General features: G+C 37.6%; 1 protein-coding gene and 1 long non-coding RNA gene across 2 annotated transcripts in view; one reads left to right on the top strand and one right to left on the bottom strand.

The window, feature by feature from the left end:
• Positions 1-24,777, bottom strand: part of Pclo (piccolo presynaptic cytomatrix protein) — a gene marked incomplete at its 5' end in the record, with an annotated part of 335,712 nt that overhangs the window by 287,197 nt on the left and 23,738 nt on the right.
• The window catches only part of LOC102030287, a 31,684-nt gene that overhangs the window by 2,230 nt on the left and 4,677 nt on the right, over positions 1-24,777 (top strand). The window contains exons 2-3 of the long non-coding RNA XR_259819.2: positions 12,526-12,682; positions 15,574-15,727. This is a non-coding gene — a long non-coding RNA (uncharacterized LOC102030287). The remainder of the gene's footprint in view (positions 1-12,525; positions 12,683-15,573; positions 15,728-24,777) is intronic.

Raw genomic sequence — 24,777 nt, 5'->3', positions numbered from 1 at the left:
GATTTAACAAGTAGTTACAGCCTAAGGGTTGTGAAAAATAGCATATTACCTCCTCATCATATTTCAGCATTTTTGATAACATCCACTGATAAGTTTTTCCTCAACCTAATGACTTCTTTACTTGATGATTATTTACTTCATTGAAAAATGTTAATGATGCTAGTTTGTCCACATAAAATGATGAATTTCTCATGTGTTTTCTGTTAAATCATAAGATAGTAGCTATGTTCTGTAAAAAATTACAATTTTAAATTGATAAAATTATCAACACAAAGCCTTGTAACTGGCAAACAGGTAATGGGCATTAGTTAACTACCTATCTGGAAATAAAGAATAATTTGAGTGGAATGTATTTGACTTTTGGCACAAGAAATTATGACATTTCAATGCCACAACAGCTGAAATCTGTTGCTTCTAAGAATACATCTTCCAAAATTAGCTTTCCCAAACACAAGGCAATCCTACTTCACATTAAAAAAATTCCAAATAGTTTCATTTTATTTTTTAGGATGATCCTCCCCAGAGATAGTCTTAAATCTAAGGTTTTTTAGTACATTTCTAAATGCTACACTGACAAAAGCTTAAATTCAAACCTACACTGCTTTTTTGCTAAGAAATAATCACTATCTCTTTTTATGATTCAGAGTCAAAAGAATAATGTGATTTTAATCAAGGAAACATGGAGATTTACAGTGATTCAAAAACTGCATCTGAAAATTTAAGAACTGGGGCAAAAGTTTTTGTTAGACTAGAAATACTGTTAATACCTTGTAAATTCAACCCCAACATAATTCATTTTAATTTTTTAATCAATAGGATTAATAATAATTTGTGCATTGCATAACAGTTTCCATAATCCCTCTAAGTGCTGAGCAATGGCTCTTGTAGATGAAAAATTAAGATCTATTATTTCCACAAACTTCAGCCATTTATTTGCATGCCAAAAGACATGTTTGGTTTCCTAGTTAAGCATTCTAACTTTTTATAAATACAATCATATGGCATTTATGAATTGAATGTGCTTATAACGTCTATCTTTATAAGGTATCTAAAGTTTTTATTTTATTGATATTTTTGAAAAGTTGATTATTAAGAATATCAACTGACAATTTTGAGAAAAACATACTGACAGCTCAATATGAAAGAACACTGTCATGAAATACATTTGGAAAAATACTGATACTGTGAATCTTGCCAGATCTAATGCCACTTGGCTAATTTTTTTGCAAATGTAATGTTAAAAAATAATTATTAATTGGAAATTGTGCTGATTGTAATTTCTTCCAATCTATTTTAATAAATTTAGACAAATTATGTGAACTGAAACTTTTTTGGATAGTAAGTTTACCATGGAAAAATACCATTTAAAAGTGTAAATACTAAATTTGGAGGAAAAGGCTAAAATGAAGCAGGAGAAATTTATAAAAACCAACAAGATAGAAAGTAAGAGTCAATTTGGTTTGAAACCAAATTAAAGTTCATCTCCAAGGGAATATATAAACTATATCCATATATGGATTAGGTTTCAAAGCAATACTACATATAGCTTCTCATTTGCACTTGAATATGAATCTAAAACCTTGTTTAGGATGAAAAGTACCCAGTTTAAGATGCTATGTTTTTCTATAGACTGAGGTAAAGTAATAGAATTGAAGAACAATATGGAGCACCTTGGCTGAAGTCATATGACTATGTCCAAAACAATGATAGCTATATCGTAAATTGTTCTCTACAGTGCTGAGGATTGACCCCTTAAGTGATTTACTTTCGAGCTACATCCCCAGCCCTTTACTATTTTATTTTGAAATATGGTCTCACAATGCCCACAATGCCTTAAACTTGTGATCCTCCTACCTCACACTTACAGTAGTGGAGATTACAGGCAGGCACCAGCACCATCAGGTCATTATATATTAAAATTTGAAAAGATTGAATGGGGTGTGCCTTTGTCCATTTTATACTGTGATAATAGACCTGAGACTGGATCCCTCAGAATGAACTGAAATCCATTTCTCAAGAGTTCTAGAAGCTAGGAAATCTCAGACTGAGAGGCTGGCATCTGGTGAGCACCTTCCGACTTTGCCATGTCATGGCAGGAAGCCTGGTATAGCAGAAGGGCAAGAGAAGTCAAGAGCGAAAGAGGGCTAGAAGGGGCCAAACTCATCCTTTTTTTATATCAAGTGCACCCCATGGTAGCCAACCCATTCCTACAATAATTACATTAACCCATTCATAAGCTACTGTCCACAAGACCTAACACCTCCATGAGGCCCTCCCTCCAGGTGTTGGTCTGCTTTTCCCCTGCTGGAACAAAATACTTGACACCCACAAATTAAAGGACAGATATAATTTGGCTCATCATTTCAGAGGAGTCAGTCCATGGCCACCTGGCTCCAAGGCAGAAATATCACAGGGAAGAGTGTGACAGAGCAAAGACAATTAGTTCATAGCACCTGGGAAGCAAAGAGTAGGGGAAAAGTACCAGTGTGAAAGGGGCCAGGGACCAGGTGTAGACCCCAGTGTCATGCCTCCATGACCCACTGAGACACACCCAGAAGTGTGCCCTACTAATCTCTCAAACCAATCAAGCTGAAAATCAGGACTGTCAAGCTCCCTAAGCAAGGCCTTGGGGATCAAGTCCCCAATTCATAAACTTTAAGAGACACAGTCAAACTGCAGGAGGATGTCTAAACTATTCTCTATATGCTTGATCTATTACCTAAACTGAAAGTTGTTTTTTAAGGCTTTAAAGACTATGACAGGATAAGCATAAAAAAACAGCAGCAATGAGAAGAAGTATTTAAATTATACTGAAATGCTGGAGGAACCCAAAAGTTTTGCAAATCATGAAATAACCAAAAAATAAGAACCTAAATGTTTCAATTTAATACATGCTGCAAATGACATTTGTATTTGTGTTCTTAATGGTATTCCAGAAATTATTTGTTGTGAAGTACAAAAATTCACAATGCCATAATTATGAACAGAAGGGAGTAACACTTTGCTCACTAGAAACAATACTGAGGAAATTCAGTGTAATTCTTGCTGAGCTGGTTAATAATTTTATTCCTATGTTTACTCATAAAACAAGTTTATCAGAAAACACAAAACATTCTAATGAAGAGGTCATGGTCGGGAGAACATCAATCTTCACCAATTTATTTGTTTATGCAAGTTGTTTACAAACATCACTCTTCCCTGAGCTGAAGAAATCCACCACAGGTTCCTTGTTCCTGGTTCACACTACAGGCCACCTGTTCCTGGTTCAGTCACACCTGGCCTTCTCTTAACATTCACAGCCTTCCGTGTGCCACACCTCCTGCCTGTACTGCTGCTCCTTCATGGGGAGTGGCTCTTCCCAGTGGTCTCTGGTAGAGCTCTGATCTCACAGCAGATGGCCTTTGCTGACCACACTGTCGCCTTAGGGATCGCTTGTTTACTTCTTCTGCCTGTCCCTGCCTCAGACGGGAACCAGCACAGCAGGCAAAAGCCTGCTGGTTTAATTCACCAAGTGGAGTCAGAGCCTGGTACCACAGCTGCCTGATTAAGAGGGCCCAATAGATACAGACTGATGAAATGAGCCAGTTAATGACTTTGTTCTCAAGTTTACTCATAAACAAGCTTACCCAAAAGCATATTCATTTGAATGTATTTGATACTTGAAACATATATTTTAACTTACTTCACAAGTAATCACAAAAATGGTTAAGAACTCTTATCTTATAAAAAAACTTAGTAATATTATTCTTGTTTTTAACTACATTTTTTCCCATATGATTCAAAAGTGTAACAATAACCTAATCAGGGAGAAGTGCTTAGAACAGTATGTGGAATACAAAGATCAGGGTAGAAAAGCTGGCAGGGAGGACCTCCATGCATGAGCTCTTGCTCCTTTACCTATTAGCTAAGCTTCCTCATCTCATGGCTTTTCAGGAAAAAAGGTGAATTCAGTGTGTATTCAAGTATATAAGACATATAATTATGAAAGCTTGAAATTCTAGAATGCTTAGATTAAAAAAAGTAACACTGGTGTATGGTTATTACTATATTTTCTTTTCTTCATTTATATATGCAGAAAGTTCCACAATAAGATAGCCCCTATCTGCACAGATATATCAAGATGAGTAGAAGCAAAAAAAAATAGCTCAATTGACTAAGGTAAGGAGAGCTTGTATCATGTATATATTGACTGCTCTTCTTTTTTCTGAAAACACAGTAGGTCTCTGTTTGGTAAATTTGGTAAAGGTCTGTATTTCCAAACATTTAGATATACTTATTAATATCTGTATAGCATTTCAAATTTGAGAGAGGATGGTAAAAATAGCCATAGGTTAAACGATGATTTTTAAATATTCCAAAAGGCTTACTAAAAATGATAAACCACACTTACACCAAGCACATATGTTTGATATATTAGATCCTCTTGGTTAGAAAGCTAATATTTGTACTATAGATAATATTAATGTCATTAATCTGTATAAGGAACCTTAATTAAGGGTATTTTTACCTTTCTCATTTTTACTAGGCACATCCTGGGCTTTTTGAGTGTTGAGAAATACTTTTCAAATATTGACCTAGTTAAATTTATTATAGCCTATCAAAACTGAATAATCATAGGAAATGGCTTACCTATAGTTCCCTTTTCTACTCAGACATTTTATAGTTTCATACAACATTTCAATAAATCTTAAATCTATGGGAGACTTAAAAAAAAGCAGTAACATGACTCCTGCCCTTACAAATGTCATGATCCAGAGGAATAGGAAAGCATACAAAAATAGCTGATAAAAGTTGGTATGGCTCCAATTTAGATCCTTCAGCCTGCTGGTACAGATCCTTCATCCCACTGGCTCAGACTTTCCAGTTTCCACCACTGACCTTCAGGCTTTCTCAGTTTACTCCCTTGATCCAGATTGTCTGGAGACACTGTTGTGGGCACTAGGCCTCCAGCTGAACTCATGAAGGACACTGCCATGGGATCTAGGTCTTCAACTGGACTCATGCAGGACATTGCCACGGGATCCAAGCTCTCAGCTAGATTCTTTGGGTCAGTGGTGGAAACTCTAAATTATAAATTATACTTCTACTATACTTCTACTATAGCAGTTACTACTGCTTAACTGTTGTAGTCAGGGCTTGCAAGGGAAATAATTTAATGCAGGACATACAATTTAGAGGATTATTTTATAATAGTCACCCAAAGAGTCAAATGCAAAAGAATGCAGGAAAACTTTCCACACACTAGAGACCCAAATGCATTCTTTTGCATTTGACTCTTTGGGTGACTATTATAAAATAATCGTCTAAATTGTATGTTCTGCATTAAATTATTTCCCTTGCAAGCCCTGACTACAACAGTTAAGCAGTAGTAACTGCTATAGTAGAAGTATGAAAAAAACTAGTTATAAACATTAGAGAAGTAAAGAGTTTAATGAGCAAATCCTGGAAGTTGCACAAGGCTCCCATGATGGAATCTGCTGTCATTTTGGTTTTCCAGAATCTGAACATCCTTCTCATTTAGGAGAACATCCTTTTGATTTGGTATTTTGGGGAGGCTTTTCCTTGCCTCATCTGGGCAGGCTTAGGCTTCTTGTGGGAACTCTCCCAAAGGCCTTGCATGGGTATGGCAGTGTGAGCTCCTACCCCACCCTTGGGTAAGGCCGGCCTCAGCAGTGAGTAACGCTGTGGTGGTCGCAAAGTCAATTCAGCTTCCTTCCTTTGCTCCTTTAGGCTTTGGTCACTGTGGCCGAGTCACTTTGTTTCTTCTCAGTTGTCTAAGACTAATTTTCCAGCCTCCTGTGATTTTCAGAGCTACATTTTATTCTTCCAAATAATATTCCTTTTGGTACTGTATGTCATAGTTAGATGTTAGGTATTTTCAAGCAAGGACCCTACAAATTCATCTTTTGAAGGTTATTTTGCCAAGAAGAGCATTTCTAGGCTTCTCCAGTTCAAGCTAAGCAAAGATAAAGGAACAGATCCTGTAGGGGGAACTTTCTTGTCAAACCAGAATGGCAAACAAGAGGCTGGAAATCACAGATGAGCTCAGCCTTCTTGGTCCATAGCACCCTAGGTTCTGTCACATGTTCACGGGATCCACCAGTTACTCTGCAAAGTTATTCCGTATGGAGGACAAGCTAGCATCAGTCCTGTGCGTACAACGGTGCTGCTGTAGCTCTCCTGAAAATGCTCATCCTCTCCCTGCATTTCCCAGGAGCCTACAGCTCCAGAGCTGCAGTCACAAATCTAGAAGATTCTGACTATATTACTGTTTTATTAAAAAAAGTTTCTTGTTTCATACTTATAATATTCCCGAAGTTTAATAATTTGATATAGGTACATAAATAACTAAAGCACACTGATTTGAACCTAAAAATTTATTTCCCTAAACTCTACTGACCACAGCAATGAGACTGTGTGTCTGAGTGCAATTAGACAGAAGGCTATTGAAGAGAAAATGGAGGATATTCTGATATTTTAAAGATGTGCAGGTTTAACTCTCAAAGTGAGGAGGTTGTGCATTCTATGAGCAACAATCAAATTTCTGTAAGTGATCTGCTGTTTTCAAACAGGCCTAGATAATGGATTTTGTAAACATAAGAACCATTTTTGTCATATCATAACTTGTACTATAGAACTTACCTTTGTTAATCACTATGTGTTTACTGGTTTCTATTTGTGTTGAAAATTGATATGTAAAAGTGATGTGCTATGGTGGGAATAATTAAGATCTTGCTATTGAGAATGCTCATCTTCTTGAATTCTGCCTCTTGCTGATTCCTTTAGTCATTCTTTACTCATTAAACTGATACACATTTATCAAGCACTTCTCAAAATGCTTCACATTACTGAGAAGGCTGAATGCAATGGCCCAGACTTAGAAGCCTTTTTCTGCCTGGTTTGGTGGCACATGCCTGTAATCCAAGTGGCTTGGGAGGTGGCAGCCCCAGCGGGTGGACTGCAAGTCTGAGGCAAGTCTGGACAACTTAATGTGACCTTGTGTCAAAATAAATACAAAAAGAGCTGCAGTTGTAGCTCAGCGGGAAGGCCCGAGTTCACTTCCCAGGACCACACACACACACACACACACACACACACAACCTTTTCCCAGGCCTGCATTTTGACCTATGGCATTAGCTGTATCACTTCTTTCCTTGATTTTAAGACAACAAAAAGAAAACAGTTTAATTAAACATTCAGGGGCTGGGGATTTAGCTCAGCGGCAAAAGCGCCTGCCTGGCAAGCACAAGGTCGTGAGTTCGGTTCCCGGTACCGGAGAAAAACCAAAACCAAAAAAAAAACAAAACAAATAAACATTCAGAATGTGCTTAACAATATAACAGTCACAGAAGTCCTACCATTATAGTATAAATGTACTTCTGAATTCAGAAAAATATGGATAGTTTTCAGATAATTAAAATCAGAATCTCTTAGCTGCTTATGAAAAATATTAATTTTGAGTGTTGGATGGCTGCTATAGCCAGGTGATGCCATTATCTTCAGCCACACTATGATTCTGTTTGGGTGCCTCATTAACACTATTATGACTATAAGTGAAAGCTGTTTTAGTTCTATCTTAGGTGGAGAGTATGTATTATAAATATCTTAGTGAAGAATCTTATTCAGAGAATTATGTAAAAGAAAGGTAAAAATCAAAAAAGTATATGTGTCTATTATTGAAGTGGCTCAAAAATTATTCAAAATTTACTTAATTTGTTTCTGCTTCCTGAAGAAGATATTTTCCTTTAAAATTTAACCACATAAAATTTCAGACCAAATTAAGTCTTTTAAATTTACCTGTGGCCAGATGTACTCTCACTTTTACAGTATATTATATCACATGATTTTTATTATACCTTCTTTTAATATTCCTACAATTAACACTCTGCATAAATTGAATAAGAAAGTATTTTTACTTTTCTGACTTCTGTACCATTAGTATTATTCTTTAGAATATGTGTTTGTGAGAACAAAATATTTTAAAGTCAAGAGGCTCTAAACTTCTCATCTAATATAGAAGACAATTTCAAACTTTAAATAGTAATGTTGGGTAAAATGGTGAACCTATGGCATATGTGCCACAGCAGGCTGTTTATATCACTGTAAGTGCTAAAAGGTTTGCCATCACTGTTCTAGTCCCTTAGATGAGTCTTCAGAATCAGTGTCTAAGTACACTGATATTCTTGAAAGTATAATTGTATTTTTACTAAAATTATTCTTTTTTACTAAGAATAGGCAAATATACTGTTTAAATTTTTTTCTCATGGCTCAGGACTTCTGTGTGCTATGCAAATGCTCTACCACTGAGCTACATTCCAGCCCCTGACAAACACCTTTATGTGAGGGAAATGAGATTTATTGGGGGAGACCTTTCAAAACATTAGCTTCACAATGAACTGGTTTGTGGTAAGTAATGATAACAAGGGGGAGTAAGAAAGGTTTTCTTGGGCTGGGGGTATAGCTCAGTGGCTTAGGTGCTTGCCTAGCAAACCTGAGGTTATGAGTTTGATTCCCGGTATCAAAAAAAGAGAAAGGTTTTCTTGCATTTGATATTGCTCAGAAGTTCTGATTTAACCTTTCTTGATCTTTGTGGGAAAGCATAATTAAAAATACTTTGAAAGTTTATATAAAATAAACTGTATGTATGAGTGCATATATGCAAATGAGGGGAAAATAAAACATTTCTGAAACATATTGGCCATAGATAGAAGCAAAAATCACAATTAAAAGGAAAGTGATGTGTAAGTATTTTCTTTGCTTTTGCTGATTTGTATCTGTAACTCGAAATCCATATTTACTTGGTTATTTTTCACACCACATATATCAACTTCTATCCTTAATATGTACTTTTCCTTAGTTTTTCACCATTAAAGGCAGAAAAGAGTGCATCTTCAGTATTTTTCTTGAGTTAAGTCATCTTTCTTATTTCTTTGTTACCATTATATTGTCCCTGGGGAGGGCTGGTCAACCAATACACATCACCATTACCATTATATCAGCTGACTTCATTAATTTACACCTGAATCATGAGGAGGTCTGCACAATGTCAAGGAGCCTAAAGTATCTGCTGTAACATGAGGTGGCTGCACCAGCACCATTCTAAGACTGGGTCCTGCTGCTCAGCTCGTTCTGCTTCCTGTTCGCTTCCTTTCCCCACCTTCTCCTTCAGCATCCTCTCTGTGGAGCTTATAAATAATAATCACAGACTGAGTGTCCACCTCTCAGTGCCCACATTATGGGTACCCTCAGAACTGCGCTCTGCACCTGCAGTTCTATGAGGCTCACAATATGCCCCCCAGTAAGCCCCAAATTTTCTCTCTACACTCCCTAACTGACAGGCCCTCCATAACCATCCTTATCCTGCACTGACTTTGAAAGCTCTCTGCAAGGAGTCCACAGGGATTAGAACACAGCCCACTTCCTGTACTCAATGCCACTGGGAAGCCTTGGTCTCCACTGCATGAGCTGCTTGTATCTCTATCTCCCTACTGCTGCGCTCTCTGCCAGTACCCGATGTTCACGCCCAGGCCACCAGAAGGACCCAGCAGCCTGAGCCTCACTCACTTCTCCACTGGCTTCCGTGACCAGGAATTAATGTAGCTCATCCTTCCAGTCATCTGGCTTCAGGACTGGTAAAATGCATCAGCTCCAAATGTGATTATTACAGTAATGAGTTAGCCACCTACCCATGTGCTCCTCCTCTGAGATCCACATTAAACTGAGTTGGGTCACTAACAGAGGACTCTTTGGCATGAAGCTACTGGCAGTGTTTCCTTCTTATACAATTTACAAAGACAAAAGAAAAAACAATAAAGAAAAAGTAATATAAATTCCTCATTTTAATCCATTTATTTTCATCCAAGAAAGCTCTTTCCAGTCTTTATAAATTAATATAGTAGCAAAATCACATTTTTATATTATCAAGTTTATTAGTACAATCAATCAATGAAGGGATAAAAAAGATGTGGTTTTTATACAGTAGAATACTACTCAGCCATAAAGAAGGATAAACTTCAGACATTTATAACTAAATGGATGGATCTTAAGACCATATCTTAAGTGAAATAAACTGGACATATGTATATAAATATTGCATTGTATCTCTGGTGTGAGAAATTGAGTGGTTAATAACCAAAATGTATAACAGATATTGTGAAATAAGAAGAAACTGTGCAAACAGAAAGGGGAACCAGGGAAAGGGGAGAGGGAAATGAAGGGAAAAGAAAAAATGAGAAAAGAAGGATAAAATGGAAAAGCACACTTTTGTTTAATATTAAATTATAAGTATGTAACTTCTCCAAATAGCACTAAATTATTAATGTTCCATCAAATTTTTGAAAAGCAACTTTGCAGATCAATTAAGATTTCCAAATCTGGAGCCAGACTAAGTTAAATTTTCTGTGCTGAAACTCATTAAATTGCTAACTCAGCCACTGCACTGGGTTCAGCCTTCTGCTGTAGAGCAAGGACAGTGACAATGCAGCCAGTCTTGTGGCTTTGCATACATAGTGCCTGGGATCTGGCAGAGGGTACGTGCTTAGTAAGCGTGAAGGGAAGAAATCATAATGTACTATGCTTTCTTTATGTAGCCATGGCTACTACTGAAAATGTGGACTTTGTACTTTTTTAAAGTCTGTTTTACTACTATAGAAAAATGCTGCAATAAGCAGTGAGTCTGTCTTCTGTTGAATCACTTGTCCTGTGAAGTTCTCAAGAATGATGTTAATAAGATCCAAGCATACAGATGCTCTTTATATACCTTTTAAAGAAGCACTGCAAAAATTTATAAATGTTATTGAGATTAATTTTATCACCATATTTTAAACAATCATTATTGCCCTTAAACATTTCTCTTTCCTTTTTTTTCCAAGATGTACTTGTTACTTTTCCTGTCTAGTCAGTCATTAAACACATTTTTGCCTACTTTCTCTTTCCTGATGAAAGCCTCATACAGGCATAGGGACTGGCTTCTAGAGTTTTCAATCAATTCATGGTCCAATGCTGGGATTATGGGTTTGAGTGCTACAACCACCCTGGGGTGGTGGGTAGCCTGCATACAATATAAGGGAGGAAAAGAGGCTTGCTTGCTGCTGCTCCTCCCTTTTTGCTCTTGCTGCTTTTGCTCTTTTCCACTGCTACCATGAAGAGTTGCCCTCTGCCATGTGCCACTTTGCCTTGGAGCCAGCCAAGTATGGACTGAAACCTCCACAAACTGTGAGCCAAGTAAACCTTTCTCTCTTTAATTTAGGTGTCTGGTATTCTGTCTCCGCAACAAAAGAAAAGTAATCAAGACACTTGGCCTCTCCTAGCTCTTATGCCATGTGTATTTCCCTGTGTTATTTGCTTCCATATTGAAATTACATAACTTTCACATTATTCCTGTTCTGATAACATCCAAAACAAGATGACTGTCCAATATGTCTTTTGAGAGCTGGATGGGAATAATTTAACTTCCTTCTCAACACAAACCTTCTATCTTACCTTGGATTTTACTGCAGGCTTACTCAATTTCACAGTTGCTACCTCAGTGTCCCAGGATAAAAACCATATGGTTATATTTGTCTTTCACTCACATATAGCCTGTCAGCTACTAAACTCTGTCAAGTTCTTGTCTTCCCCTATAAGGAAATCTTGCAATCTAATTTCCAGTATAATTCAGTTCACTTAATATCTTAACAATAAAAGTAAGGTCAAATACTAGGCAATAAATTCATATAGACCTGTCACTACTAGCCCAAATAAAGAGGATCTTAAAGGAAAAACAGAGCTATGAAGAGAATTCCAGAGGAGGTGAGATAAATTCATTGTACTTTATACTCATGTCAATGAATTACCAGGATATATTTTATGTAAACATGCACTGATCTGTGATTTGAATATGGTCTGTCCTAAAACTCTTATTCATGTTAGAGTTTAATCCTTACTGCCAAGCAGTCAAGTATTTAGAGAATACACAGAAACTTACCTAGCCACAGAGGTCGGGCCTTTGGGAAGTAAGTGGGAAGAGCTAAGATCATCAGGATGGTAGCCCCATCACTATGACCATAAAAAGAAGAGGGAGACAGATCACCCCCCCCATACACACACACACACACACACACACCATCAACATGAGATCCCCTGTGCTATTTAGACACTCTGCTATCACCAGATGCAGCCCCAAACCTGGATCAGAAAGTGAGGCAAAATAAATCTCTTTCTTTTATAATTCACCCAGTCTGTGGCACTGTGTTATTGGCAATGGAGAAGAAATTAATACACCCTGTGACAAAAATCAATTAAACAGATGCTGCCTTCTTTACAAGGTTTTAAGAAACCCATCATTTAATTGTCATGACAGACAATTCTAAAGGCATTCCCCTTTACTCCCAGGATTCCTGCTTTCTAGTATACATATCTTGTTCAGTTCTCTCCCTTTGAGTGTGGGAGGAAATTAATGGCATCTCACACCATGACTAGGCTACTAATGGGTTGACTTCCAAGAAAATAAAAAAGATACTGTCTAATGAATTTCTGCCTTGTCAGGTGAGCCCTTCGATAGCCTGGGCCCTTCCTCCAGTGTGAGTCCTGAAGAAGGAGATGGATTCCACATGAGAAGAGTTCTTCACAGCTGGCTCTGCAGATGGAGGGAAATCTGAAGCAAGGAATGGCAGCACCCTGGACCGCAGTCCTACAGCCACAGGTACTGAACCCTGTCAACACCCTGAGTGACTGCAGATGAGACCCAGACCTAGATTTCAGTCCTGTATGTCCCTGATCAGTGAAGCCTGCCATGCCATGCCAAACTGCGGATCCACAACACTGTACAGCAGTAAACAGGCATTGTTTTAACCTTGTATTTCTGTGACAACCCATTATACGTGATATAAAACTAACACCCCTTCAGACAACCACCAGTTCTTACTTCATAATTTAAATTTACAGAAGTGGCTCCTAAATGGATTCTATATTTAGATTGAGATGAAAATTTTACAGATAAAATCATTTTTAAAGTATGAATGATATGACTGCTTGTTTTGTGTAATTTAAATGACATCTCTCTGTCAAACATGTATGTGCATTCCCCTGAGAGTGGCAGAATGTTTTAATTAGGAAATGTCTGCTCACTTTTTTAAGAATTAGAATAAATCATTATAATGATTTGGCTACTGGGTGTCATTTAGCAAAAACTCATGATAAAAATAATGAAAGCTCTTAATCCAAAATTCTAGAAATAGAAAATATAAATAATCCATTTAAATATTAGGAGGAAAAGAAGCCCCAGCCACAGTAGATGTGACCTTAGCTGCTCTGCCATGCACTCTGTCAGCACACCTCTTGTCCCTGAATGGTGGTTGACAAGTGTCTGTCAGCAGCTTCCTAAGGCTTTCCAAGGATACTCATTTTAAGCAATTCCATGCTAAAATTTCTCCTGATAAAACTCTTTTCAAAATCTTAGATAATCTGCTCTTTTTATAGGTAAAAAAAGCATTCATATTGATATGATGCACTCACAGAAAAAATTCTCATCAAATAAGTAAAAATAGAAGCACTGTCTGTCGACATCACAAAATAAAGCACGCATCAATGCCTGTGATCTCATCTGAGTCGAGGCTCAAAACTTCTACCACACTCTGTATCATAGTCTCAAATACTTTTTCAGGCTGGAGTAAATGCCCCCACTTGCTGCATAACATCAAAACTCATTTCATCCAGCAGCTCAGCTGCTCTTAGAAGAAATTTTTTTGTGTGTCTTTCTGACAAAAGGTTTCAACACGCAATTCAGGCCAGCCTTGAACTCGCTTTATAGCCCAGGTGGCTTCAAATTCACAGCAATCCTGCTGCCTCAGCTTCCCAAGTCCTGGGATTACAGGCATATGTCACCATGGCCACCAGAAGAATCATTTTTGTCTTGCTTGTTTAAAGTATACCTTGATATCAGCTCCCAGTAGTGGGGAACGTATGACACGTGTGCCGCAACAGGCTATTTGTTATCACTGAAAGCTCTAACAGGTTCGCCATCACTGTCACAGGCCTTTTAGACTGGGCAGCTGTAGCTAGCAAAGCTAACCTTTCTTTTGCTTTATCAAATGTCATGATAAGCTTTTAAAATTTTTTATAAATCTATTTTCCAATTCATACAACAGTCCCTGCTCTAAGAGGTCAGGAAATTTACACTGGCAAGGTATCTCGAAGTCACAGAGCTGATCTGGGGCAGCCAGGGGCCTTGCGGACGATTCTGACCACTTTCTGCGCTGCCCTCAGTGGGTCCCCAAGAGGCCTGCCTCTTCTGGAAGTGTAATCTTCCCTCAGCCTTAATGGTAGATGTGTTACTCCCTGTGGGCCCAATTTGCTATGGAATTTGTCTGGAGAAAATTTTTTCAATATATATGGCATGTATTTTTTCTCTTCAACTTTTGGAATGAGGCATACTAGAAGAGAGTCAAGTTGGAAAGATTTTTAAAAATATTTGTAGTTAACCAAATATAAAGTTGACCACTATTTGTTTTTCTTGTTTAGCTACTACATCTATAATAACTATATAGAATTAATTAGTTGTACAAAGATTTTGCTAGCACTACTGTATGTTAATCACCTGGAATAGTATATGGTGTTCATGGAATTTGTATTTTAGTGCAGTACATTTTTAAAAAAATAATAAATTAATTAATTAACTATGGTATTAAAAGATAATAAGTGCTATACAAAAAAAAAATAATCCATGTAACAAAACTTCATATTATTGCAGTCAGGACACAGCATTAAATAAGATGGTCAGGGTAGAACTTATTGAAAAAAAATACCCAAATAATTTTTAAAACGTAAATTCTCTATTGTTCATACATAAAACAAAAGAACACCCTCATTCTCATCCTTCCCTGCCTTAACAAATACAGGCAAACAGTGCATATTAGCACTTAAAACTTTTCCTGAGAGCTTTAAAAGTCCTTGAAGCCAATATAGACATGGATCACCAAGTCTAAGGTGTTCCTAACTACAACTTTAGAACCGACAGTATGCATCTCATTCTCAATTCCTTTTACACAAAGGCAATTTTTCCTTCACTAAATAAGCAGGTAATATTCACTACTATTTGCAGACACATTGGTCGTGCAGAGTCTAACTCCTACTTTCTAGGGTTCACTCTCTACGAACTCACCCAACTAAGCAGAATTGTGATGCTGTAGAAGAGGTCTGACTAGTTAGTCATCAGGGGAAATGCAGTGGGGGACAGGGAAATTGGTAGGTGAAGTGACTAGGTCAGTGGCGAGAAGATAAAGATGGAATGCGGTGGGGAACACTTGAAGGGGGTACAGAGACATGAGGGACTGAAAGTGTACACTTTGCTTATGACAGAGCATAGTCCTACAAGAAAAAAAAAAGCAAGCGATTCAGTAGAATGTGGTAAACAGGGAGACTAAACTGTGTGGAGAATGAATTTTGAGAAGTCAAGTAACCTTAAATAAATTTGAGAAGTCAAGTAACCTCAAATAAATTGTGAGGTGTCTACTGCAGCAGCAAAGATGATAAACAAGCACACAAAGCTCTTTTGCACAGGAAAAGGGGTAGATCATGTACCAGATGTATCTTTAGCAGGAGGAATGACAAAGGTGACAGCCCTTCAGGAAAAAGAAAGCCTGAACCTCGGGATGTGTGGAGGGCCCTGATGCCTCTCAGATGACACAGGAAGACGACACAGGACAGGAGCTTGCAGATAGGCACAAGAAGTATCTTCAGACTTTACCAGGTAACCTTCCCCAGACAGTGCTACTTAGGACTCTGGAAGAAAAAGAAAGAATTCTAGGAACACAAAAGTGAAGTATTTAATATTTAAATTTCTATTTCTTGAGTCTATGCTGTCAGCGCTTATGCTGAGAAGAGTAAGTAGATTACTTCTTCCCATCCTCATAACTACACTCTACAGCAGGACTATGTATGCTTTCATTCACTGAGAAATATTTATCAAGGTTCACGATGTGTCAGGCATTATTTAGGGTTATGAGAAGCAGCAGAAAGGACTGGGAAAGCCATTGTTCCTGTCAGATTACTTTTCAGAGATGAAAATTCAAGGAGCAATAACTCCCTCAAAATCACCTAAGCAGCCAATAAGCTGTAGAGCTAGAGTCTGAAGACAGTTCTAATTCAAAGGTGTGAGCCCTTACCCATCATGCCACGCTGTCCTGGCATGGTCAGCACACTTAATATTTCAATAAGACAGTAAAATATCTTAAGAGTAGCTCACACTACAGAAGAGAAGATACTGGGACCACAGGTGGTCTAGAAAGGGACAGTCTTCTATGTTAGCTCTGCTGAGATGAATGGAAGATGGCTGAGGATTATTTCTTGTCTCAGATTTGCCAGTAGTGGCAAACCTATGGCCAATGTGCCACAGCAGGACACAGAGCCTTCTCTGTCAGGTCACGAGCTGTCATGTCAGCAGCCAAACATGGATAACAGTTGTTTTTTGATAAACTAAAACCTCAGTATTCAGGTTTAATTGCAGTGTTGGCACTTTGCGATAAATAAGTGGGTTTTGGTTTGCATTTTGGGCACTCAGTCTCTAAAAGTTTCGCCATTACTGGTCTGTACGCACTATAGGTAATATCTACATAATTACTTTGGAATCAACAAGATTTTTTTCAAAATGAAGAATATTATTTTTCTAGTGTGCTTGTATTGCAGCACGTTGATGAATTAAACAAGAATGGAATAAAAAAAGTGACATATATTAGATGTCACAAGAATGGAATAAAATATATGTGACATACATTACATGTTACAAGTCCAAAGAGTTTCATGAAGGTGGAGTAAGTGTCCAGATAAACTAACAAACATTCTTGCAGATAGTCTGCCTAAAGAAGAACGCATTGTTTCCTGAGTGTTCCAATTAGCTTTCCTTTGAAATGTGGTTTAGGTAGAGTAGTTCTTCTTTAGCAGTACAAAAGCAGCTGCTGATGAAGCACTTTGAGATAAGAACACAAGTGGCACTCTATGAGATGGTGAAAAAAATAATTCTACTTACAACGTTATAAGATGGTAAAGTAAGCTAATACTAGGTAGAAATATAGCACTGTTATTCTTATACAGGTAACAGTTAATCTAAGTGAATAGAAACTCAGTTCCAGGATTTAAAAGATAAACTTCAAAACCATAATTGACCTATGAATTTTATACTGGTGAAAATCTTACTACATTATCTTTTAAACCTCAAAATGCTTTTAATACTTTAAATAAATGTTTTATACCTTTGTTGTGTGGCTTCTCAGATTGATAAAATAAAATGGCATGTCTTGTCAAACCTAATTATCCATAAATATGTTTACTTGTGACATTTTATAAATACAACAATGAACCACATCAATTAACTCCAACTTTAGGGCTTCCATACACAGATCTGAGGTCACATGTAGTGCTGTGGTTCGTGCCAACATGTCATGTTCTGATTCCTCCTGCCTCCTTCATTTCCCCTGTAACTATATCAATAAAGCAGATGAAATTCAGGGTTGAATATGTTAATACACAGAAGCATGAGTGTCAGGCTCCAAAATAACACACACAGGTCACTGTGTATTTTGTAGTATTTTAAGTTCTAATTTCTTCCAGAGAAATGTTTAATCTTACATATAAAACATTCATATATACATGCTCACACACATATATATACATATATACATACAAATGTAAATAAATTTCCCAATATTAATAAATATTGAGGCAAAAGACATTGTTTCAATTACTTATATGGATACCTAGTATTCCCTTTTTTCTCCTATAGTAAGTAGTATGAAAATACCAGACAATTTACATTATCAGTACCATAGACTCTAGTATTTAGACCAGAATATTACTTTGCCACATGATTAGGTAGATTTCTATAACTTAATGAAAGAGTAATCTCATAACCATGCCTGCAAATCTGGTTGTGTAGTAGAAATGCCCTTAGATGTTTTTGAATTATATTGCCATGTATTAATATGTGGAATTATATGAACCACAAACAATGGGGCAAAATGCTAATATATGTTTAATTATAGAACATTCATTTTCTGCCACAGTAATGCTTGTTTGACTATAAGATTATTAACTTCACAAATTTTTCTATTGTTTCTTTTTTGTTAACATATTTTCAACAGAGGAAAAAACTCTTAAATGGAAATAGAGAAAACAATGGCATTTTTACTTATTACTGTAGCAACCCAGTTTGGTCTCAATATTGGGCATACCATTTCATTTCTGTGAGCCTGGCTTTCTCCATCTTTAAATAGGAGATCTGGGAAGTAGTCCTTCATAGGAATTTCATGGAGCTGGTTCAGAGGCAGGCCCAGGAAAAAGAGAGTTTGCTGCATAATCACCTTTCAAATCTCAGTTAAATGTGTGAAAATGGCCTAAACAGCACATTATGATGTTGATCTGTTTTCTACACTAAGTCTCTATAATGGACATCATTTGAAAAAGAATCCAGCTATTGCGGTGGACACTTGTAATATCACCACTCTAGAAGGCTGAGGCAAGGGGATCACATGTTCAAACCCAGCCTGGGCAACTTTAGCAAGACACTGTCTCAATATAAAAAATCAAAAGGGCTGGGGAATAAATACGTGTGAAGGTCCTAGGTCCAATCCCCAGTACAAACAATTAATCAGTAAGAAAAAAAAACAGTTCCTAATAATGAGTTCCTAATATTCTACACCGTTTGCAGTACATGGCAGAAAGGCCCTGGCTGCTCTTTGCTGGCCACTGCTCAGCATGTGTTTGCAGCAAGCAGCCTCCAGGCCTGGGGTAATGGCTCCATCTGAGACACACAGTGAGCTGGCTCACTGCTTGCTACACAAGAGCAGGGGGCCGCACACTCAGCGTTCGTTCCTCACCTGTGACACACCCACCACATGCACAGGGGCCATCTCTATGGGTGGGGCAACGGGAACTAATGTAAACATGCCAATGCCCATGCTCCTTGCTGTACTGTGAGGAGGAAAGTTATTTCCCTCTGAGTTTGCTACTGGAATTTATGAAATAGTAACAGAACAACTTATTAGTAACAAGTTGGAAAAAGTCAATTCCAAGGCCAGATAATATCATACTGCTAGAACTTTTACCGAGATTCGACTCCATAGTTAATATTTTTAAATATCAAAGATATTCTAACAAAATGTAAGGTACTAACACTATAAACTAGATGTATACCATCAGTACAACCTAAGAATCAAGAAAAGTAAATTGTGAATTAGAGGAAACATTATGTGATAAATGTGGTACCACAAACTAGAGAAAAAACAATGAGTTACTTAGTAATTATTCTGAGCCAAGCATTACACATTTCCAACACATATAAAATTAGACCTATCCCCTGACCTTATACCAAAAAAAAGGATGTACAATTAGGGATCCAGTGTGAAAAATAAAAAATAGATCTGTAGGTGTTTAGGACAAAAATCAAAGGCTATTTAAGTAAGGGTAAAAAGGGCCTTTAACAAAATCATTATGAAGAAAACTTAAAAGATGAGATTGCATAAAAAACTACATACATACATGAAAATTTTACAAAAATATAAATAATAGATGAGGAAAAATCATTTCAAGACAGACCAGAAAATTTCTCTAAAATCTAAGAAACATACAGACTTCCTCAACAATAACAACAATAAGAAATAGCCATAAGTATACGTGGGCAACCTAAAAAGTAGAAATGTAAGTGGGTGATAAACTCACGATGCTGACAAAACTTACATAATGTTTGTTTACAGTCAAAGTAGGCAGGGATACAAAGATTTATCAAATAACAGGACAGAATTTTTGACTCATGAAGCTAATAAATGTGAAAATCTAGTAAATGCAATAGATGTACATCATTGAAAGTACTAACAGCTTTTAAAAATGTTATATAAAAGTTTTTCTACAAAATAACCCCATTTGGCTTAAACTTATACTCATTTCAAGGAATTTATCAAACACATAGAAACATAAGGTAAAACATATGTACAGATGTTTTATCACAGCTTTTTAAATATAGTAACAGGAGCTAGAAGCACTCCAGCTGTCAGTCTCCAAGAGGATAATACATGAAGGACCATGAGATACTATATAGCTACCTCCATCACAAGTAGAATGCAGTAAGTCAGTAAGTGTGCATTTTTGAATGTCCAATGTATACACCTTAGCAAAAGAAGTAAATGAAAATGCATATAGTAAGATGATATATTGCTCAAATCAAATCATTAGAAAGCATAGATACCTCATAAAACATTTAAAATCTTAATTCTTTTTACATGTTACTGTGTTTGTATAAATATAAAAGCAAGCAAAAAAGCAAGAAAACACATGTTTTAATATACTAGATCATTAACAGAGTGCATCAGGAATTATAGGGATTTCTTTACCTTCATTTACCTTCAGATATTCTGCAGATTGTAATAAGGAAGAATACTAGTTTTGTAATTCAAATTATTATAGTTTTATAAGTAAAATGAATAGCCATCATGAAAAGAAAGGAAAAAAACTACTAAACCAGATGATACATTCATCATCTAATATTGCATATTTCTGAGACTTCTAGTAATTAATTCATCCAAAAGCTGAAACTGTTCACCCAAAGTCGCAGAGTCTATTAACAGACTCAACAGTTATGCAAACTGAGAGAACATTTGGACCTAAAGGAGTAAGCAGCAATACGGGCTGTCCTTCCATAAAGGTAGGCAGGGCCATGAGGTAGCAAGGCTACTGTCTCCTCATTAGCAAGTCTTAAGAACTTTGGTGAGAAGTCCAGGTACTGGCAGGGATCTCTGCATGACAAGAGGTCCTGAGACCTGTCCCCTCAGCAAGGCATGTGAATGTAACTATTTATCTTATGAAATATTTAAAAGGAGCCCTACAAGCAATAACTAGATTGCAATAAAAACAAGAACATTCATGTTTTTATTGAACACAGAAATATAAATATATCTTACCTGGCAACAAACTACAATGCACACATATGCAACTACAAAGTTAAGTGATAAAAAGTAGTATTAACAGCAATATTTAAGGAAGGAAAGCTTTCCACAATAGCAACTGGACATGGATGAATTCAAAAGGAATCAAAGGAAACCTTGCAGTCTTTCTAAATTTTAGAAATGTTAATTACTATGCAAAAAGACAATAATCATATCAGTGGACTGAGGATAAAGCCCAGAATATGAAAATAAAATGAAATGGCTTGCACGGAAGATCTAGTGGTGATCTATCAACAGTAAGAAAAATATAAGTCATCAAATAAGAACATAAACCCAATATACATTATTTCAATGTATAGTCAACAAAATTTTTACTGACCTATGCAATGTATGTTTTACACTTACAAAGCATCTATCCAGAGCTAACTATAGTGTTCACAAGCACATGTGGCCATGACTATGAGCAACAGGAGCACATGCACAAAGCTGGTTGGCGGTGAACTGCTGTGCTCACTGTAGAGAACCACTTTCAATGTGCATTCCTACTACTCTATGTCTGGGAACACAACAGGAGACTATAAAATCACAGGTAGCAGCAAAGATGTAACTACCACCTCCAGCAATGGAACACTGAGACGCCCATCATTTGCACAGCATAGTCTTCATGTGTGCTGGAATGAATACAGTATTTCCTGCTACTGAACAAGTATACTTTATGCTCCAACTCTCTATAGGATGGCAGGGAAATCTTTCTATCACTGAGCCATGGGTGAGCCCCTGCTCAGCAGGGCTACCTCCTTAGTGGACTCCTCTGGAAAGGAGTCCTGTGAAGCAAAGCTGGCCTGGATGCTATCCGCCTGGGAGTCTGACCTGCTCTGCCAAATCCAACTTGCAGCACAGCTGACTTATTCACGGGTCCCAAGTGTTAGCTGGATTTGATGTGCATATTTACAAAGTTCCTGGCATTCAAATCCTAGCAATGATCAACTAACACAACCAACTGACACCTGTTACCATGTACCCAACATTATCTAACATAGTACAGTAAAGACAGTGCTGACTTAGCCTCTGAAGTCCACATCTGTAGCAAGATAAATGCACCTTTCATTATCATCCCTCTTCCCTCCAAAATAGGGGGAAAATCAACCTCACAGAGTTGTGAGCCAAGTACCTGGTACAATACCTCGCCCATACCCATAGTCAACTAAAATAAAAAAAGAAGCATAACTGATATAAATTTATCTTTTCAAGCCTTGTCTGCATAAAATTTTGTCTGGATTATAATTTAAATAATCTATTTGCATTTAATGTCTAAAGAGATACCTCCAGTAAGCAAAAAATAGAAACTAATGTAAAAATATTATAGTGTATTTGACTTCCAAATTGACAAATATTATGTTAAATAACTATTCAAGTTTGTAAGAAAGAAATCACATGTGTAAGCAGCGGCAATATTAACTGTTGTAATTACTCCAAAGAAAATTGATACCTCAGGGTCCGTATTCTTGAGTTAGTAATACAGGTATGGGTAAATTTTCCTTGGAGAATAGTTAAACATACAAATACTTACGTGCAAAAGTTCAGTTTTTAACAAAATAATGACAAGCTAAATCCCTAATAATGTGTGTAATAAACCAAAAATCCACAGAACTGAGTAATACTTAAGTATTTTATATAATATTTAAGGTGTTCAAACACATGGGAAAATGCTGTATGTTGACTGAGATATAGAAGTACAAGATACAGCAGAAATATGACTACATAAAAATGATAGAGACTCAGAAGCCCCGGGGACTGCTCTCACCAGGGTTCGCATGTGGCCCTCCCTGTGTGGGCCCTGTGCCAAGTGAGCAAGTGCTCCAAGAGCTGCTGGTCCTGTGCTTTACTCCCACCACCACGGTTCCCAGCTGAAACTCGAGAAGAGAGCTAGTTATTTCCCATCTACTTCCTGGGGGCAGACTGGGTGACCCAGGACACCACCGCCGTTACACTCTCAGTCTCTGCCCTGTGTGCACCCGCAGCAGACAAGAATTCCTCACTCAGAAGCCTCAGGGACTGCTCTCACCAGGGTTTGCATGTGGACTCTCCCTGCATGGGCCCTGTGCCAAGTGAGCGAGTGCTCCAAAAGCAGCTGGTCCCGCGGATCAAGCCCATGCTTTACTTGCACCCAGACCACGTGGGGGGTCGCAGGCACGGGCAGTCTGTGACTGCACTTGGTCCAGCCTGCATCTGGTTCCTGTATGTGTCCTGAACTGACTGGAGACACACAATCAGGTGGTTCACAATCTATCGACCCTGAAATTTGTGTCTGGGTTTTGCCTGTACCCTAAACTGCCTGGGCACATAGGCCCACAGGACCGGCATTGTCACACCAGTGCAACCCGAGTCTGAGCCATGCATGAGCCCTGAACTGCAATGGGATGCTGGATCAGATGGTCTGCCATCAGCTGACACCAATGCCCGCCTCTGAAACCTGGGATAACTAGATACAAATCAACAACTGCCAGAAAACCCCAGACTAAGCAGAGCTTCTCAGTGGACACTGAGGGGCAAACATGACCAACAGGAAAACTAGGGACACTAGTGGCCTTTGCTGTGCAGGCATTGAAGAGGGAAACTGAGCTTTCTGCATCCCATAGCAAACATGACAAAATGAAGGACTAAAACACAATCCCAGAGCTCCACCCCACTCAGAACAAGTCCAAGAGACATTGACATAGGAAAACTTGGTAAACACATGCCTGAAATAGCTGAAATGATTGCAATGGAGGTAAAGAAACAACTCCATAAGGCCATAGAAGAGATGAGATCAGAAATAATCTCTCAGGCAAAAAATGAAATGACAATAATAATGAAAGAACTGCTCAAAATGTCTGAAGAAGAAACATAAGAAAATAGAAGAACGAAGGCAATGGACAGAAATGTTAAATGAAAAATACAGAAAGGACTTAGAACACATGAACCAGATTCAAAGAGACTTCCAGGAAAACAAAGCTTCCACTGAAAGCTGCCAAAACCGCGTGAATGAAGCCGAAGATAGAATTTCAGACTTTGAAGACAGCATGACAGCTAGCGACCATGAAAGAAAGGATCTCGTAAAATCAACAAGGATCCAGAAAAAGGCAATTCAACAGCTGGAAGACGAGGCAAAGAGGAATAATGTACGACTTATAAGAATCAATGAAACAGCAAGAAGCAACACAACTGACATAAAAAGAATATTTGGAGAAATAATAGCAGAAAATTTCCCAAGTATGGAAACAGAACCTGACATACAGGTAAATGAGGTATATAGAACTCCAACCAATCACAACCAAAATAAAACTACACCCAGACATACAATACTCAAGTTTCCAGATCTCCAGCAAAAGAACAGAATATTAAAAGCTGCTAGAGAAAAGAAACAGATCACCTATAAAGGAAAGCCCATCAGAATCACGGCAGACTTCTCAGCACAAACCATCCAATCGAGAAGAGCTTGGAGCGAAGTATTACAGGTCCTGAGACAAAACAGATTCCAACCAAGGCTGACGTACCCTGCCAAACTATCCCTCAAATTCAATGGAGAAATAAAATATTTCCAGGACAAAGAACAACTGAAGAACTTCATGAGTGCCAAACCAGCATTACAAAGAGTACTAAAAGATATTCTAGACAGAGAAAAATCTGACTGCAATTTCAGGAACAATGGTAGAAATGAAACGTCAAGAAGAGCAAGCAAGTAAAGAGGTAGAAAAAGTAGGAAAGCAACGCAAGTAAATAACACGACAATGATAAATCTACACATCGGTTATAGCTATACACATAAATTCCCTCAATTCTCCAGTCAAAAGAAACAGACTGGTAGAGTGGATTAAAAAACAAAATC

This window comes from Chinchilla lanigera, unplaced genomic scaffold (genome assembly GCF_000276665.1).
Source record: "Chinchilla lanigera isolate Chin_1 unplaced genomic scaffold, ChiLan1.0 scaffold00009, whole genome shotgun sequence".
In the NCBI taxonomy this organism is placed as follows: Eukaryota; Metazoa; Chordata; class Mammalia; order Rodentia; family Chinchillidae; genus Chinchilla; species Chinchilla lanigera.
Note: the sequence above shows the minus strand (reverse complement) of the source record. Positions and strands in the feature narration are given on the sequence as shown.